The sequence below is a fragment of the Chlamydotis macqueenii genome, chromosome 6 (genome assembly GCF_036417535.1).
Source record: "Chlamydotis macqueenii isolate bChlMac1 chromosome 6, bChlMac1.mat, whole genome shotgun sequence".
Classification (NCBI taxonomy): domain Eukaryota; kingdom Metazoa; phylum Chordata; class Aves; order Otidiformes; family Otididae; genus Chlamydotis; species Chlamydotis macqueenii.
Window position 1 is genome coordinate 608,337 of NC_141561.1, and position 15,625 is coordinate 623,961.

The window sequence follows — 15,625 nt, forward strand, 5'->3', positions numbered from 1 at the left end:
ACTTGAACCAAAGCTTCTGCATTCGCCCTTTGCTACCGACCCGAGGGGAGGAAAGGCAAGGCAGGCAGCAACCTGGCCAAGCTGGTTGACAGAGCTGCGCTCTTCCAGCCGCAACGCTCTTGAGGAAGCAGAGGGCTGACTCACGAACCCTGCAAGGAGAACAAGCCTGTGCTCGAGTCACCTCGCTGACCCCGGGACAGAGCGGGCTGGGCTGGAAAGGCATGTCCTCCTGCCTTGTGGCGGCTGGAAGAGCAGTCAGACCTCTGCAAGATACGGCTCAAAGAGCTTCCTTAAGCCTTTCCTTTTAACGATAGCATTCGGGATTTCATTACCAAAAATTAAATAAGTTAATCTACTGCAAAACTGAAGGCATTGTTCCTCCCTCCTAAAACGCACGTCTCTCCTCTGCCTTGGAAGAGGAGCGAGTGCTAAGGGCAGAAGGGGAAAGAGGAGGCAGCAAGTGGGAAAGGACTAAAGGTTTGATCGGTGCTGCCAGGTGCAGAGGTTTTCTTCCGTGCAAGCAAAAACTTTGGGAAGGTCACCAGAGGCAGTTTTTGGCTGTCCTCATCCACTTCCTCCCTCAATTTACAAACCTCTCCCGAGCAGAACAAATGAGTACACCGTCTGGATAAAAAGAACATGGTAAGTTATCCAATCTGTCCCGACATATCACAGGTCTTAGGAAAAGCAGCTGAGAATAAGAAAAACTACCAAGAGCGCCCAGAGAACCGCTTAGTGCTGGCGGTCCCTCCAGCAAGTTCGCTAGGTGCGGTTCTGCTGCAGGAACCAAGCGCAGCTTCGGCAGGAAGGGCTGCCTCCACGGGCTTTGGTTCTGTGCTCAGCTGCTGTTACGTGTTTACTCTCCATCTTTACTGGTATTTGAGCTGCCTTATTGTCAGCAATATTTGAAATCAAGCAGCAAGCAGTATTTACAAGTCATGCCCAAAACTCCAGTTTCAGGTCTGGCTTTCTAGTGACTTGCACATAATGCTATGCTAGCTCAGTATTTTCCCTCCCCAACTAGGAAAGTTTAAACCAGTTAAGATTACTTTTGGAGTAAGAGTACATGCTATATTCATAATGGTGTGCTGTCTTATTTTCATTAGAGAAGAAATCCCACACAAACCTAAGTTCTGAACTGCACCACCACGAGTTACTCAGGAGATGTACACACACGCACTCTTTATACAAGATGACAAAACGCGTTCTTTCTGCAGCGACTCTTACAAGTTGTTTCCCGCCAAGGCCTGGCAAATGAAGTTACTATTCCAAACTCCCTAGTTTGGCAGCCTTTCGCCCCACGGGCACCGGGGTGAGCCCCCAAGGGAAGGCAGGCACAGCTGGGCTGCCGAGCAGAACAGGGTCGCGGTCACCATCAGGGCTTCCCTGCCACAACAACCGACTGAAACCTGGTGTGTTGTTTATAAAAGCCCCTCTTGCTTACGGGGACTGCTCTGTTTACCTAAATTGTAAACAGCTTAAAAGGAGTGCAGCTTCTCATACAGAGGAATGCAATTTTAACCTAGACTCACCAATTTGCTTGGCAATAATAAGAAAGTCAATGACAGCAATACAAAAGATGTCTGATAACAGGCTCATATGCATTTTTTTTTTTACAGACAAGTATCACAAGATCGGCTTGCTTTTTAGATGTCTTTATCATATTACGGTAACTACGCTCTGGTTACAAACACGATTATTCTTTATTACACTTATAACAACTTCATTAAGCTCACTGAGATCCCTGAACTAGTCAGTGCTTTCTTGCACCAAATACATAATCAGATAAATGCTTGCAGAACTTGCTCATTTTGTGCATCACCATTAAGAAAAAAAACCACCGAAATTAAGACAGTACTCACAGAGTCCCATCTTTTGGAATTGCTTCAGCCTTTCATCTGTCATACATGTGTGTAAATAATCTACATAAAGTGAAGCAGAAGTACATAAAGTTCTTATTTATGTTTCCTGTTTTGTTAATATGCAGAGTATTTCTTCCACTGAGGCTTCTCTCACAACACATGCAGATTTCCTACACGGAACACCTGACACAGCTTACTAATTAAGATTACTGTTATTTTTACACAGCACACGCTATCACTCAGTATGCGCATTATAGATGCTATTTGCTAGTACATGAAGCTGCTATAAAAAAGTAACATATCACATCACTTTCCGTGTTTACATTGTGTGACTGAAGTGACCTGTTCGTATAAAAGGACCCTGCATTACTATTTTAAAAAAGCAAACATGAAAAGGTGTTATATTGTCGACAATTTAAGAAAAATTAGAACAAACCCTCCACTGTAATAGAAGGCAATTCTCTCACTAAACGTGTTCCAACTGCATTCCATAGCAGAACTTCTATTATTATTACTGCTATTTACTGTTAACAGGTTAAATAAAAGGATAAGAGGAAAAAAAGCCATCATTTTTACTGGAAAAGGTCCATCAGCTGTTCTGCCTTAATTAAAATTATCAATAGCAACTTATTTCAGTAGCAAAATAGCACTTGACAAGCAATTTAAGCAAAAGGAGAAAATTATTGCAGTCTGTCTTTTTACAGACAGGTTACATTCATTTGCCTGTAATATTGCAATGTTTAACTGAGACACCACAGCGCGTCAGTGCCAACAATAACCTTCTGACCCCGAAACACACTCCTCCCGCTTTAAATGTGACAGCCAAGATCGAATTAGTGCATCTCCATCAACTAAACAGGTACCTTTAGTAGGTTCCCATATTTTTGTCTCAGTGAATGTATTATTTGGCACTTACCTCAAAAATACAGTTACTACCTAAAGGGGCAAACATTAACATCCTTATCTTCTCCTAATCTCCAAACTCACAGTCAGAAAAAAAAAAAAAAAAAGAGAATGCTCAGAAAACTGAAAAGCTAGTTAATGGAACATTACTACTGCGAGTCCAGCCACACCTTTTCCTTCAAACACTCGGATCTTGAAGCAATGACTAATGTAAAATTAACATGGAGGAGGTGGTTACGACAAAAAAAAAAAAAGGTACAAAGGTCTACAGGCCAAGCACAGGCTCTTTAGAAACACACAGTTGATCTTTAGTGAGACACCGATACGTTCTGAAGTGCTAGCTGGGAGGGGGACAGGGCCAGAGCGCTCAGTTCCCAAACTGTGCTTTCCTGAGGCACTCGGTATTTCTCCCTCCCACACGAACCGCAGGGACACAGCACGACGTGCCGCTGAAACAGCCCGGGTTCCGGGCCCGCACGACTTTTATTCTTGCCAGACCCCGATTCCCGCCTGCCCCAGCCTCGGCCGCGCTCACAGCCCGGTGCGCGCTGTTCGCCACCCCGCTGCCGCGTGCCCGGGGGGCAGGCGGGGCTGCTGCTCCCCACCGGCGCGGCCCCGCAGCGAGCCGGCGCCCGCGCGCCACAGCGCTCACCCGCAGCGCGCTGCTCTCTCCCGCGGGCTCCCGCCGCGGAGGGGGAAAGTTAGGGGCCGCCGCGGCCGCGCTCCACCGCGCGGGCAGAGCAGAGGGTCCTCCGCCAGCTCTCCAGCGCGACGCAACTCGCAGGTCAGCGGCCACGCAAAGGTTAAAGAAATTCCACGCGTTTACATCACGTTCGGGGAGCACAGCGACCGGAGCCCGCCTGGGCACCCGCGGCCCCGCACGGAAGCGCCGCGCTCGCGGGGAAGGGAGCGGAGCCTCCGCCGCGGCAGCGCAGCCCGGCTCCCGCCGCGGGGCCGCCCCCCAAAGTTTCCGCCGCGCCCCCGCCCCCGGCCGCGGAACGCGCTCCGGCGGAGGGGCCCTGCCGCTGCGGCGCGGCTCCCGCCTCCCGCCCGCGGCGCCGCGCAACGCCCCGCGCAGACGGCACCCGGCGCGGCCGCGGGCTGCGCACCCGCCGCCAGCTCGCCCAGCGGCCGCGCAACGCCGGCGCGCCCGGGGAGGGAGAGAGGCGGCCGCGCCGGGCCGAAGGCGGCGGGCCCGGGCTCCGCGCCCCCGACCCCCGCTGCGGGCTCCCCGACCCGCGCGCACCTGTCCCCGCGGCGCCCGCCCGCCCCAGGCTCCCGCGCTTCGCCGCTCGGTTCCCCGGCGCGGAGCCCGGGGCAGGGGCCCGGCGGCAGCAGCTCCGCCTGCAGGGCCCGCGCGGCGCGGCCAGGCACCGTGCGGCAGCGCGGGCACGGAGGGCACATCGTGCTCCGCCCGCGCAGACGGGAGCGGGCGCGGCGCGGCGCAGCGGACTGGGCCGGGCGCGGGTCCGCCCGAGGCGGCGGCTCCTCGGCCCCGCTGCCCCGGGCCCCCGGCGGGGTCCGCCGCCTCGCCTGCTGCCCGGCCCCGCGCGGCACCCCAGTCCCGGCCCACGGCCTCCCCCAGCCCACGCCCACTCACCGCGCGGAGGGAGAGGGAGACGGAGACGGAGGGGGCGGCCGGGGCCGGCCCCGCTCAGCGCGCCGGCGGGCCGCGGCGGGCCCTAGCCCGGGGTCTCCATGGTGGCGGCAGTGGAGGCGCCGGCGCCGCCGAGCCCCGCCGCCCGCTCCGCCTGGCCACACTCCGCCCCGCTCGTGACGTCAGCGCAGCGCCCGGCCCAGCACCCGCGCCCATTGGCCAGGCGCAGCACAGGGCGGCGCTCCATTGGCTGCTGCCTCCTGTTAAACCCGCCAACGGCGGCACGACCTGAGGTTGCTATGGTTACCGATGCTGTGAGGCGGCGGAGTGCAAGGCGCTGCCGTCCCCTCAGCGCGGTGCGCGGCGGGTGGGGGCCGTGGCGGAGCTGAGCCGGGCCAGGTCGAGTCGCGTCGCCGCCGGCGGCTGCAGGCGGGAGTGCCGCTGGGCGGGGCGGCCTGCCCGGGCGGGAGGCTCCGCCGGCTTCCCCGCCGAGCCCGCCGGCCTCCTCGCGGTGAGTGTCCCCGCGGCGCGGGAGCGGGCGGGGCGCAGGTGGCTGAAGCAACCGGTTGCAAAATGGCCGCCGCGGAGGTGCGGGCCGCTGCCGGTGGCCGGGGGTGCTCGTCCCGTCGCGGCAGGCCGGGGCTCCCCCGGCGAGGCTGGCCGCCCCGCGGGGCTGTCTCGGACGGCGCGGCCGCCGCGGGAGCGGTACCGGTACCGCAGCTCGGGGGCTCGGTGGGTCCTGGCGGGCTGAGGAGCCGGAGGCTGTGGCGCTGGCAGTCGGGTTTCCCGGCGGGGCGGGCAGCCCCGCCATCCTGCTCGGACCCGGACGGGTGCAGCCAAGACGCTGGTGAAAGGCGAGAGAAACGCTTTCCGTAGTGCTTTAAAACGTCACCGTTCTGAAGCTTCTAGCGCTGGCCTGACTTTACTTATGGCGTAGAGAATTATAGACGGAGAAAAGAAAAGCCAATATATCTGAAGATACTGTAAAACACTTTGAAGTTCTGGGTGAGAGGAGGGGTGTGTGTGTTAAATGCTTGGTCTTTTTGAGTTAAGTGAGCCTCTTGAACACCAAACCTCCCTGTGTTTCTCAGGGTTTGCTGACTGATCCCATTTCCTCTCCTCCCAGTCTACTGCTTTTATATTTGTGGTATGACACCTGCTGCTTCATTGACTAATATGATGATGACAACACTGTAAATGGCTGAAAGAAGGCCAAAATAAAATTGCTGCTTGCATCTTCCCAGAAATTAATGCATTCTCATTTTATTCTGTTATTCGTTTGCCTTTTATCTTTTCCTGATACTTGTTTAGTGTGCTAGGAAGGCTCCAGGTATTTCCTGTAGGTAAATTTGGATTTGAGGTGTAATTCAGTGAGCAGCTCTCGTTGTTGTAAGAGGCTGTCTTATTCCATCCATTCCCCTGTTACATTGACACAGGCTGTGTAGGAATCCTGCTGAAAAATAACCATGAAAATGGTACCTGCATTTTTACTGGTGTGTCTTTTTTTTTTTTCATCCAGGTTAGTTCTCCAGTTGAGTGTGCAGTAGGGTGCACCATATTTTTATCTTGGCATAAGAACACATGATAACTCCCGTGTGGTTTAATCAGTGCTGACGCTACAAATAGAGCTATGTCCTTACCCTCTGCTCAGAAAGGAACTGCAGGCAAAGAGAGAACATGGATAGTCACCTATAAACTCAGAATATATATAGAATCTTCTCTCAATTTCCCACTTGGAGTATAATCTGCTGTGCTGAAAACTATGTAGGCTGTTAGTATAATTTTTAATCTCTGTAACATTGTTGCTATTTGTATGGATTAATACAGTAGGAACTCCTACAGTATGAAATGGAAAACACTTGGCAGATAGTACAAACAATGAGATTTTTCAGGGCAGTGAGGAATCAAGTGTTTTCTATGTTAACTGGGTATAAAATGTTACCAAACCAGAATGGTGGCTTCCTCCTAGGAAAATGGGAAACAAGAGTCCAGAGGAATAATAGCAGAAACTAGGTAAAACAAAGAGTAACAAGGGTGAAAGGGGAAGGGTCAAATTAAGGTGGAGAGCAAGAGAAAAGTAAAACTCAAACATGAAATCAGAATAGGTAGATCTAGAATAAAGGGAGGAGAAAGCACAGGACCTCTGAGAGCAGTGGCTTTCATTAGTTGCAAGGCTGCTTCTACCAAAGGTGTACTGGATTAATCAAATCAACTTTGTATCAGTCTCAACTGGGTTTAATCTGTAATTTGGATACTGTACATTGGCTTATCTTCCACAAATAACAGCTTTTGGAAAATGAAGAAGCTTATTTGCCTCCCCTGGTAAATGGAGCCGTTTCTGAATGTTACTGTAACTGTGGAGGGCAGAGTCTATTGGCAGGACACGAAAGGTGGCATAGTGCCATCTCCAGGCCTTCCCAGATTCAGGTGGTTCCAGGTGGGTGGCTGTAACCCTCAACATTATTTGGAACAGCCTGTTCTAAGTGCCCTGTATCCCTGCAGAGCCGTGCCTTGCAAGGCCTCTCTGTATTGCGGCTGGGGCAAGATGGGAAAGGGTAAGAGAGAATGGCGAGAAGGAGAAAGTGATCTTGAGCCAGTTTGTTTTGGCAAAGTAGAAGTATAAAGAATTAAAAATAATATTTTGAGGTCCTGTCAGATTTGCAAATATATTGACTGACTATCAGTGAGGAACAGCAATTTCATTTTATCTGGTATTAGTCATACAGTCATAGCTTTTTTTATTTGTTTTGGCACCCAGAGCAGCCAATACATTATCTAATTTGACTGCTGCGTGTCGCAGGCCATCAATTCCCACCCATTTATCACCATGCTGAGCCCAACAGGGACAAAATATGTAATGGAAAGGCACCCCATATTAACTTTCCAATCCGAAGAGCTGCATGGTGTAGTCATTCTTTTGATTTCTTATTCCATTAGCAGGTATTAGCCTTTGCCAAATACATGTTTAAACTCTTATATCCATTTTAGCATCAGCAACAAACAAGTACTGTTTCTTTTTATTCACTTTCTTCAGGATGTGACTGGAAAGTAAGATCTTTCTTTTTCATTCTCAGCATCATTTGGAAAGCACCGTTTCCATTATATTTGCAAATCTTTTAAAAACCTAGTGGTGTGTTTTCAGTCTGAACCTTCCTGGTTTCTTATGAGCCTTAAATTTGATCTCTTGAAATGATTGTGCTCATTTTCCAGCTTTTTAGAAGAGCAATTTAGTTACTGGGTATTTGCTGGTTATTTTGCTATTATTCGTGCTCCTTCAGCATTTTGAGTCATTAGTATGTCTTTCTGCTTTGTTTAATCTATTCTGAAATTAATCCAAATTGGAGTTTTTTTTTTTTTAAATTCCACAGATGTTCACAGTCCTTGCAGAACACTTGCACACCTACCTTTAATTTTAGCAACTATTTAATTATTTATCTGTTAGTAAGATTACCTAGAATTTTGTTACTTGATGTAAGCACGTAGGCACTGTGGCTAGGAAGTGGGAACTGCCAGCACGGAATGCTTGATCCTTGGAAGTGTGAGATTATCAAGATAGTCACAAAAACAGTGTTGCCTTTTTTTTTCTGTAAGCTATTTAGTGCTACCTGTTTTATCTGTAAACTCTTGCAGGTACTGAAATTACAAAGGTTTGGAAAAAAAATAATTGGAGAAGGTGATGCTCATGGCAGGCTAACTGAACAAATCAGCAGCTGTTTAGCGTTCACAAGGGAAACTATTTAGATGTGTGGGTTCTTTTCCCCATCATTAAAACGTACAATTTGTATTCAAAATTTACTGCAAGCCATTGTGTTGATGTCACAGCAATGCAGTTAATTAAGATACAATTGACTTTGGGTGATTTGGAAACTGTAATTTCATTTGGTTAAAAAAAAGCAGTAAATGTTCTCCTGCTTTTTTATTGTTGAACTGGGGAGGTGTGGCACCTAATAGAAGGTGAATTTCTGAACTAGTAGTGGACGGACACTTTGCTTTTTCAACAAGAGTTTTTACAGAAATTTGAAGTTTCAGAATCATAGAATCACATGGTTGGATGGGACCTATAAGATCATCTAGTCCAACCGTCTTGCCACTACCATTGCTGCCACAGCTACTAAACCATATCCTGTAGCTCCTCATCAAGCCGCCTCTTGAACACTGCCAGGGACGGCGACTCCACCACCTCCCTGGGCAGGCCGTTCCAGTGCCTTACCACTCTTTGGGAGAAAAAGTTTTTCCTTACGTCCAATCTAAACCTCCTCTGGTACAACTTGTGGCCATTTCCTCGGGTCCTGCTTGTTGCCTGGGAGAAGAGGCCAAACCCCTGCTCATCACAACCTGCCTTCAGGAAGCTATAGAGTGCAATGAGGTCTCCCCTGAGCCTCCTCTTCTCCAGACTAAACAATCCCAACTCTCTCAGCCGCTCCTCATAAGACTTGTGCTCCAGACCCCTCACCAGCTTCAGGTGGTGGCATTCAAATTTACCGCACTCTCATGGGTATAGATTTCTCTTTCCCTGTGGGAAAACAAAATACTGAGGAAAACTGTTTGGATACTGCCAAGTTGTTTGCATTTTGATAATTTTTTTTTCTTCCATGGCTTTGAAGCATCAGGTATGAATATTTGATTCTAGATCCTGCAGAGTGCTCAGCATGGTCACCAAGCTTCTGATTACACATCCACTTGAATCTGGCTCAAGCGCAGCTGCAATGGAAAGGAACAATGCTAGCCTGTCATGAGAACTCTCTAGCTTTCCTTGTGCCAGCAAACACGATCGTGCAGCTGTGCAGTGAGCTAGAGTAGAAAATTGATCCAGTTTCCCCAGAAACTGCCCCACAACAAACGCTCTTATTTTTTTTCTGTTGGATCAATGTCCTGATCTAGCTCACTGTTCCTGCCTCTCAAGCCTGCACTAAGATATTTGCAAGTAGCTGGGTACAGAGGGGATGGGGGACCTCTTTTTTTGGCAGCAATCTGAACTGTTTTGCCCTGAGTACCTGTCTCAGCAAAATGGCGGTTTGAGGAACAGCCTGCTGGGCCACAGCAGCTGCTCAGTTGCAGAGCTGATTTAGGTTTAAGAAAAGTAACCTTTTCTTGGCAAAACAAATCAATCCTGTGCCAAGATATTGATTCAGCTTATAGTGTGGCACCGTGAGTGGTTTTGCTGGTATTTTGTCTGGGAGTAGTGTACTGCAGCGGGAGGGCAGGAAGCAGTGCCTGGCTGTGAAACCAGGCTTCGTCACACACCTGGAGCTGTGGGTCAGGGCTGCTCTTGGGTGTCGCTGCATCTGACAGCTGGGCAGCTCTGCAGCAGCCGGACGGATGCTGTGGTGAGGGAAACCTGAGCAGGACGTCCAATAAAGAAAAGGTGATTAGCAGTCATTCTGTTCCGTGGGTTTTCAGGTCCTAAGCTTGTAAGTGATTTTTGTGAAAATTAACAACCATTTAAAAAACTAACAACCTTTTAAAAAACAAACAAAAACAACAAAGCACAAACTGTGCCAGCCCCCCAAACCCCCCAAACAAATGAAAAAAAAATCAGCTCTAGAGAACGCAGGCACCTGTATCTGCTCAAGGACAGGTGAAGGCCTGCTGAAATCCTTTACAGCTCCTACTGACAGCTGCAATTCTCAAGCTGAATAAAATATTACCCATCTTCCTACTAGGCTATATTTGAGACCTGGAAAGCATGTTGAGAAATTGACCAAATCATAATCTTTCTCATCAGACTAGGGACACAGAATTTCAAACTGAAAGAGATTGTTGTGAATAAGGAGGCAACAAAGAAAATTGGTTTTTATTTATGGACTGTACATTTCCAAGAGTTGTAAATGGGAGGCTTCAGACAAGCATGCTTTGTTTTTTGTAGGAGAGTATCAGACAACATCATGCATTAATTTAAAGTGAAGGTGTGCCAAATGCTTCCCTGCACATAACTCTGCAAATTTGGCCTAGCAGAACTGGCAAAAGCTGTACAAAATGATACTGATTCTCCTGACATAATCATCTGCAGTGGCTTCTAAATCATATGAATTATCTATCCCTCCTGCTTGCTATCTCATAGGCTGCAGACAAATGTTTGTCTCTGACTCCAGCTATGCTACTGTCAGAAAAAATCAGCTAGGGTAGCTTAAGGTGTGATGATACGGAGTCTTTGGTGTCAGCACTGGCTCACTAGGGCCTGCTTTCTCAGGTTCATCCTCCCCCTCACGATGGCAGTTAGCCCTGTTTGTGTGTCTTCACCTTAAGCTCGGTTTGTGAAGCAATCTGTTAAAGTCTGAGGGGACTGATGCGGAATTGCTATAGCCATAAACGAGCAAATCACGGCAACTGAGAAAGCCGTAGCTTCTCATAGGCTGTAATAGGAAAAAGTATCTTGGCTGAAGGACAAATTGGACTTATTCAGAGTAATATGTTCTCGAGGCACTGATAAAGAAAAACTGTGCCCCACACAGTATAAACTAAGCCAGCTGACTTCTGTCAGAAGTTCATTAAGAAATGCTCAGGCAAACTGGTCTGTCAGCAGAGCTGTGGGAAGGAGGCCTCCAGCAGTGCGTCACTGAACTTTTCCCATACGGGTTTGGTTTTTTTAAAGAAAAACAAAATGACAAGAAAGCTAACAGGAAAATGGAGTAGGTGGAAATGCTTTCATTTAAAATACTACACAGAAGACAAGAGCAAAGACAGGAGCATGTGCAAAGGTGTGGGCAACTTAAAATCACCTGTTTCATTCTATAAAACAAAGAGTTGGACTTCTGTTTCCCTTCCTGCTTTGAGAAAATTTGGACTTTAGCTAGTTAATGAAATTAAAATTATAATGGCTCTGAAAACTGTATATTTCTAATCGTTCATTTTACAGCACTGGAAACAGAATCACTCAATTGGTTTATCTGAAGAGCAATAGAGCTGTGATTTAACAACAATCCGAATACTTTGTACAGGATTTTTAAGCTCAGTCTTCAGTAGGGTTTGGTTTTTTTTGTTTGTTTTGTTTTGTTTTTTGAGTGACTCGATGACTTCTGCATGCATACTCCAAGCTTCTTTAGCCGTCTTTCCCTGAACTTTGGCTTCTACTTGGTATTGATTATTTTCGCACCTGATGGCTTAGTAAATGTGATGCCTCTTACAGGACCTACTGGTCTGCTACAGCTCCTTTGAAGTCTATCTCCTTAATGATCCCTGCCTGTGAGATTACATCCTTTCCACTGGCCCTGCCTTGTTATACGTGGAATCCATCTTTGACACCTCTGTGGTACAGTGCATATCCAACCTCTTCATAAGAAGTCATTGCAACTGAATCCTTCCCTACTCCGTAGGCATAACTTTTTACCAGAAAAAAGGAGGCCTACGCTTATTTTGTGTAAGACCAGATTGCCCGTGGTGTTACAACTCCATCGATGCCTGTTGGAAGAATGATCACCTCTGTGAGGAGACAGGTGCCTCTTTGGTTCAGCAGGATTACAAGCAATCAAGCACTATGCATTGAGGGATAAAGAGATGTTTACATCTCCCCTGTGATGATGCCTCTTTGCAGAAACATATGGTCAGTCCTTCCCACATCAGAGTGGTCATCTGGTGGCAGGAAACCGTCGTTAATCGAGAGCACTTCAGTCTCGCCTTCCAAAGTGAGCCACCCGAGAGGCAGCCCTTCTGCTTGCGTGTGTTAACCTTGCTGACTGGTCTGTCCCCAGGCTGTGAGCTGGGTAACCTCCTTAGTTTCTCTTCTCATTCAGTTCTTTTTGACCTCCCAGATATCTCTCCTGAAGTATTTTCTACTCTCATCCTCCTTTCCTTCTTCCTGTTCTTACCCCTCTAGCAACACTTTTTTTTTTCTTCCCTGATTTAAGTCCTCCTTCTGTGAAAACTGTAATGAGAAGGTGCTTCTTTTGTAAAATCTTACGGCTTTAGGTTATCATCAGAAAGTTATTAGTCCTATGAAACGTTCTGTTCTGGTTATTTAAATGGTTTTGGTGATTTTTTTTTTTTATTAATGTATGCTAGTTCCTTTACAAATACAATAATTTACTTCCTCCTGTATATTTGTATAGTATTAGTAACATTTAATACTGACTGAGAGTTTTCAGAATACCTTGGTGTGTTTAAGCTTACGCGTGCAGCTATGTGCTGTGTTGGATCCAGATGAACATGGCTGTAATCTTGCAGAACAGAGTCCTCAGGAGAAAGTCTAAGTGCATGGGAAGAGGAATAACACCAAAACCTTTACATGTAAATAAACAATTGGGAATGATCTCTATGGATAACATGACATTGTTCTGAAATATCTTTTAAGTGATGAAAATACTGGCATTTTTAATTTCCATACAGGTTCAATTTGAAGTGCTGTGCCTTGCACAGCTCTGGGTGCCACCTGTTAAGAGAAGGAATGCATTCTCTTAAGTTACCAAGGTGATAGTTTTATTTATTTATTTATTTATTACCATGGAATTAAATGTTCTAGTTATATATAAGCAAGAAGAATTTATCTGATTTGTTTTAGTGGTTAGAAGGCAGGTCAAATTTTGGACCAGGAGCATCATTTAATTGGCGCTATTAAGCGAAGAAATCCTTAACAAGAAAATTACTTCTCTCAGTACTTTTCTGCACTGTTACGTCTAGTCTCCTTGTTCACATGAATTGGATCTTTTTTTGGTTTAGAAAAGAAAAAAGACAATATTGGTTTTATATGGGTGGCTGAAATGCTTGGTTCCAAAACTGGTAGGCCTTAAGAGATAATGAAATTGCAATATTTTGTTCCACTAACATAAATCTCTTGATAGGGTCTCAAGCTACTGCTTTCCCTTTTTTTTTCCCAGGTAAAGGGAAAAAAAAAAAAGTCAAGGCAAAGCCCAGATACTTTCTTATAATGCGAGGAACATTGATTCTATGGCAGTGTTCTACTACAGCATCTTTACCGCTCTTGTGCTGCATGGGTGAGGTAGCACTGAGCATTTTACCTGACGGATGGCAGAGCAGCGGAGTGGCGAGTTGCTCACTGCACCTTTACAAATATCCTGCTTTCCACGTAGCCTAGCAAATAAGAGGACATGCTTTACGCGTCAGTTAAAGGTCGATTTAACTATACACTTGTTATTTCTTAAGTAATGGAGAAAATTGTATGGTGCTATAATGGGTAACTTGGGCTTACATCTTCCAGTAAATCTTTAAATGGAATATGTTGAAGCATATTGTTTAATTTGTAACTTACCTTTTGTTATACGTACAGGTAATAAATAGGAAGCTAGACAGCTATTACATATTAGAAATATGTAATAAAACTCTGCATATTTCTTGTGTTCAAATCCAAAAGTCTGTGTTGGGATTATCCAGCAAAGATGCCTTGGGATTTTGTCTATCCAGCCACGTGCCAGGAATTGCCCAGAGGAGCTGTGGGTGCCCCGTCCCTGGCAGTGCCCAAGGCCGGGCCGGACGGGGCTGTGAGCGCCCTGGGCTGGTGGAAGGGGTCCCTGCCCAGGGCAGGGGGCTGGGCTGGACGGGCTTTGAGGCCCTTCCAGCCCAGACAGTTCTGTGATAATTAACTACAGAAAGCATCAGAACATTTTCTCATTTCATCCTCTCTTTCAGTTGAACTTTGAAATTGCCAGGTGTGCTGCCTGCGGCTGGCTAACTTTGAAGTGGGTGCGTTTGGCCAGTGAAAATGGATTGTGCATGTTTTGTTCAAAACAAAACAACATAACAAAATGCCAGCTGACTCACTTGATTCAAGGCTGCATGGTGGACATGGCTGACCTAATTTCCTACCCTTTTTTTGTCCCTTGTCAACTTCTTAAAAAAAAAAAAAAAATGCTTCCTTTCTTTTATTTGCTTGTTGGTTGTTTTTTTTTTTTTTAATTTTAAGTGATTTTTAAGTTTGTTTTATCTTGGATTTACTACTTAGAATACTCAAAGAATAGAGGGAAGGGTAGTAGTTCTCTCGTAATGTGCAGATACTCAGAAGCAGATGAGCTATTCCCCCTGCTTTGCAGAGTGACAGAGTATTCCATGAAGCTGCTTGTTTTAAGTGTTCCTCAAAGTGATCTTCCTACTTTGGATTAAGTTTTACTTAATGAGGAAGTAATGAGATTACCACAGACAAAAAGGACTATGTCTCTTTTGAGAATGCACGGGTTCTGATACTTGACTTTATTTCAAACGTATCCATGGTTCTTTCTTTGGGGAGTGCACATTTAAATGACAACCAAACGATGGGACCTCTCTGACTGGGCTGCCACTGAAGGACAGAAGTATTGTACTGTGCATTTTCTTCCCGGGGAAGGGATTGACTGCTGCGAGATTAAAACGTTCTGGATGGGTGCCATGTTCAGATAGTTAGTTCAACTAGAAGAAGAGAATGGATCTGATTAAAGGATAAAGCCGGTTATTTGTTTGTTGTTTTTACTTCATGCTGTACAATGACAGTGAATCTCTGCCTCTTTTCCCTAACAATAATTAGGATCACAGACTTCCAACAACTGCATGTTGATATTCCTCTTCTTTGAATGGAAACATGCCTTAGCTAAGCAATTAACATGTCCTTTAAAATCTAGAAAAAAATCTTCCGCTAAATATTTAAGAAATCTCCAGATATTCAAAAGAGAGCACTGAAAATAAGAGACTTGTATGTTTGTAGCTTTTTCTCCCTCGAGTTTGGATGTTTTAGGAAACATCTGTCCTAATCTATTATCAAAGTTCCCATTGATGTTGTATTCACAGTTTTCAGTGCAGTCAGTGGTTCGTTGCTGGTTTCAGTTGTGTATGCCCGCTAGTTTACGGGAACTGCTGGCAGGATTGTCACACCTGCTGTTGCAAAATTAAGCAGCCTTCATTCGCACAAAGTATGAGTAGCTATTAAACTGTCATTGGTTATGCTGCTAAATTGTGTTTTCTGTAGAGTTGATATGGCTTCAACTGATTGATTTTACAGTTAATAATTTGGCTGATTTAAAACGTGCACCAAGTTTTGGTTTAAATAGCATGTCCAGGTCGTTAACGCGGTGCCTCGCCCCTTCCCTCCCCAGCAGTTTTGCCCTTCTGTGGATTAGCAGCACTTAGCTGAGAGGAAAAATTGCCACTCATGACCCGAATCTGCAGAGATTTATGTATGGAAATGACTTGTTGAATTGAGGCAGTGAAATCCAGGCTCCTTGAAAGTTAATGGTTAAACTCATCGGGAGTGCTCATGCTTGTGGAATTGGGACCTTAACTGGGCATGAATCGTCACCAGTAGCAACCTGTGACAGGGTGCAGCGGGCTGCGGGCTTTGCTTGCT

General features: G+C 46.5%; 2 protein-coding genes across 6 annotated transcripts in view; one reads left to right on the forward strand and one right to left on the reverse strand.

Moving 5' to 3' along the window:
- The window catches only part of PKP4 (plakophilin 4), an 84,401-nt gene extending 79,896 nt beyond the window's left edge, over nt 1–4,505 (reverse strand). For all 4 annotated transcript variants that reach the window (XM_086750578.1, XM_086750579.1, XM_086750577.1 and 1 more), the window contains exon 1: nt 4,366–4,505. The gene's annotated coding sequence lies outside the window, so the exon portion shown is untranslated. The remainder of the gene's footprint in view (nt 1–4,365) is intronic.
- Nucleotides 4,506–4,752: 247 nt separating this feature from the next.
- The window catches only part of CCDC148 (coiled-coil domain containing 148), a 64,850-nt gene continuing 53,977 nt past the window's right edge, over nt 4,753–15,625 (forward strand). For both annotated transcript variants that reach the window (XM_086751051.1, XM_086751050.1), the window contains exon 1: nt 4,753–4,873. The gene's annotated coding sequence lies outside the window, so the exon portion shown is untranslated. The remainder of the gene's footprint in view (nt 4,874–15,625) is intronic.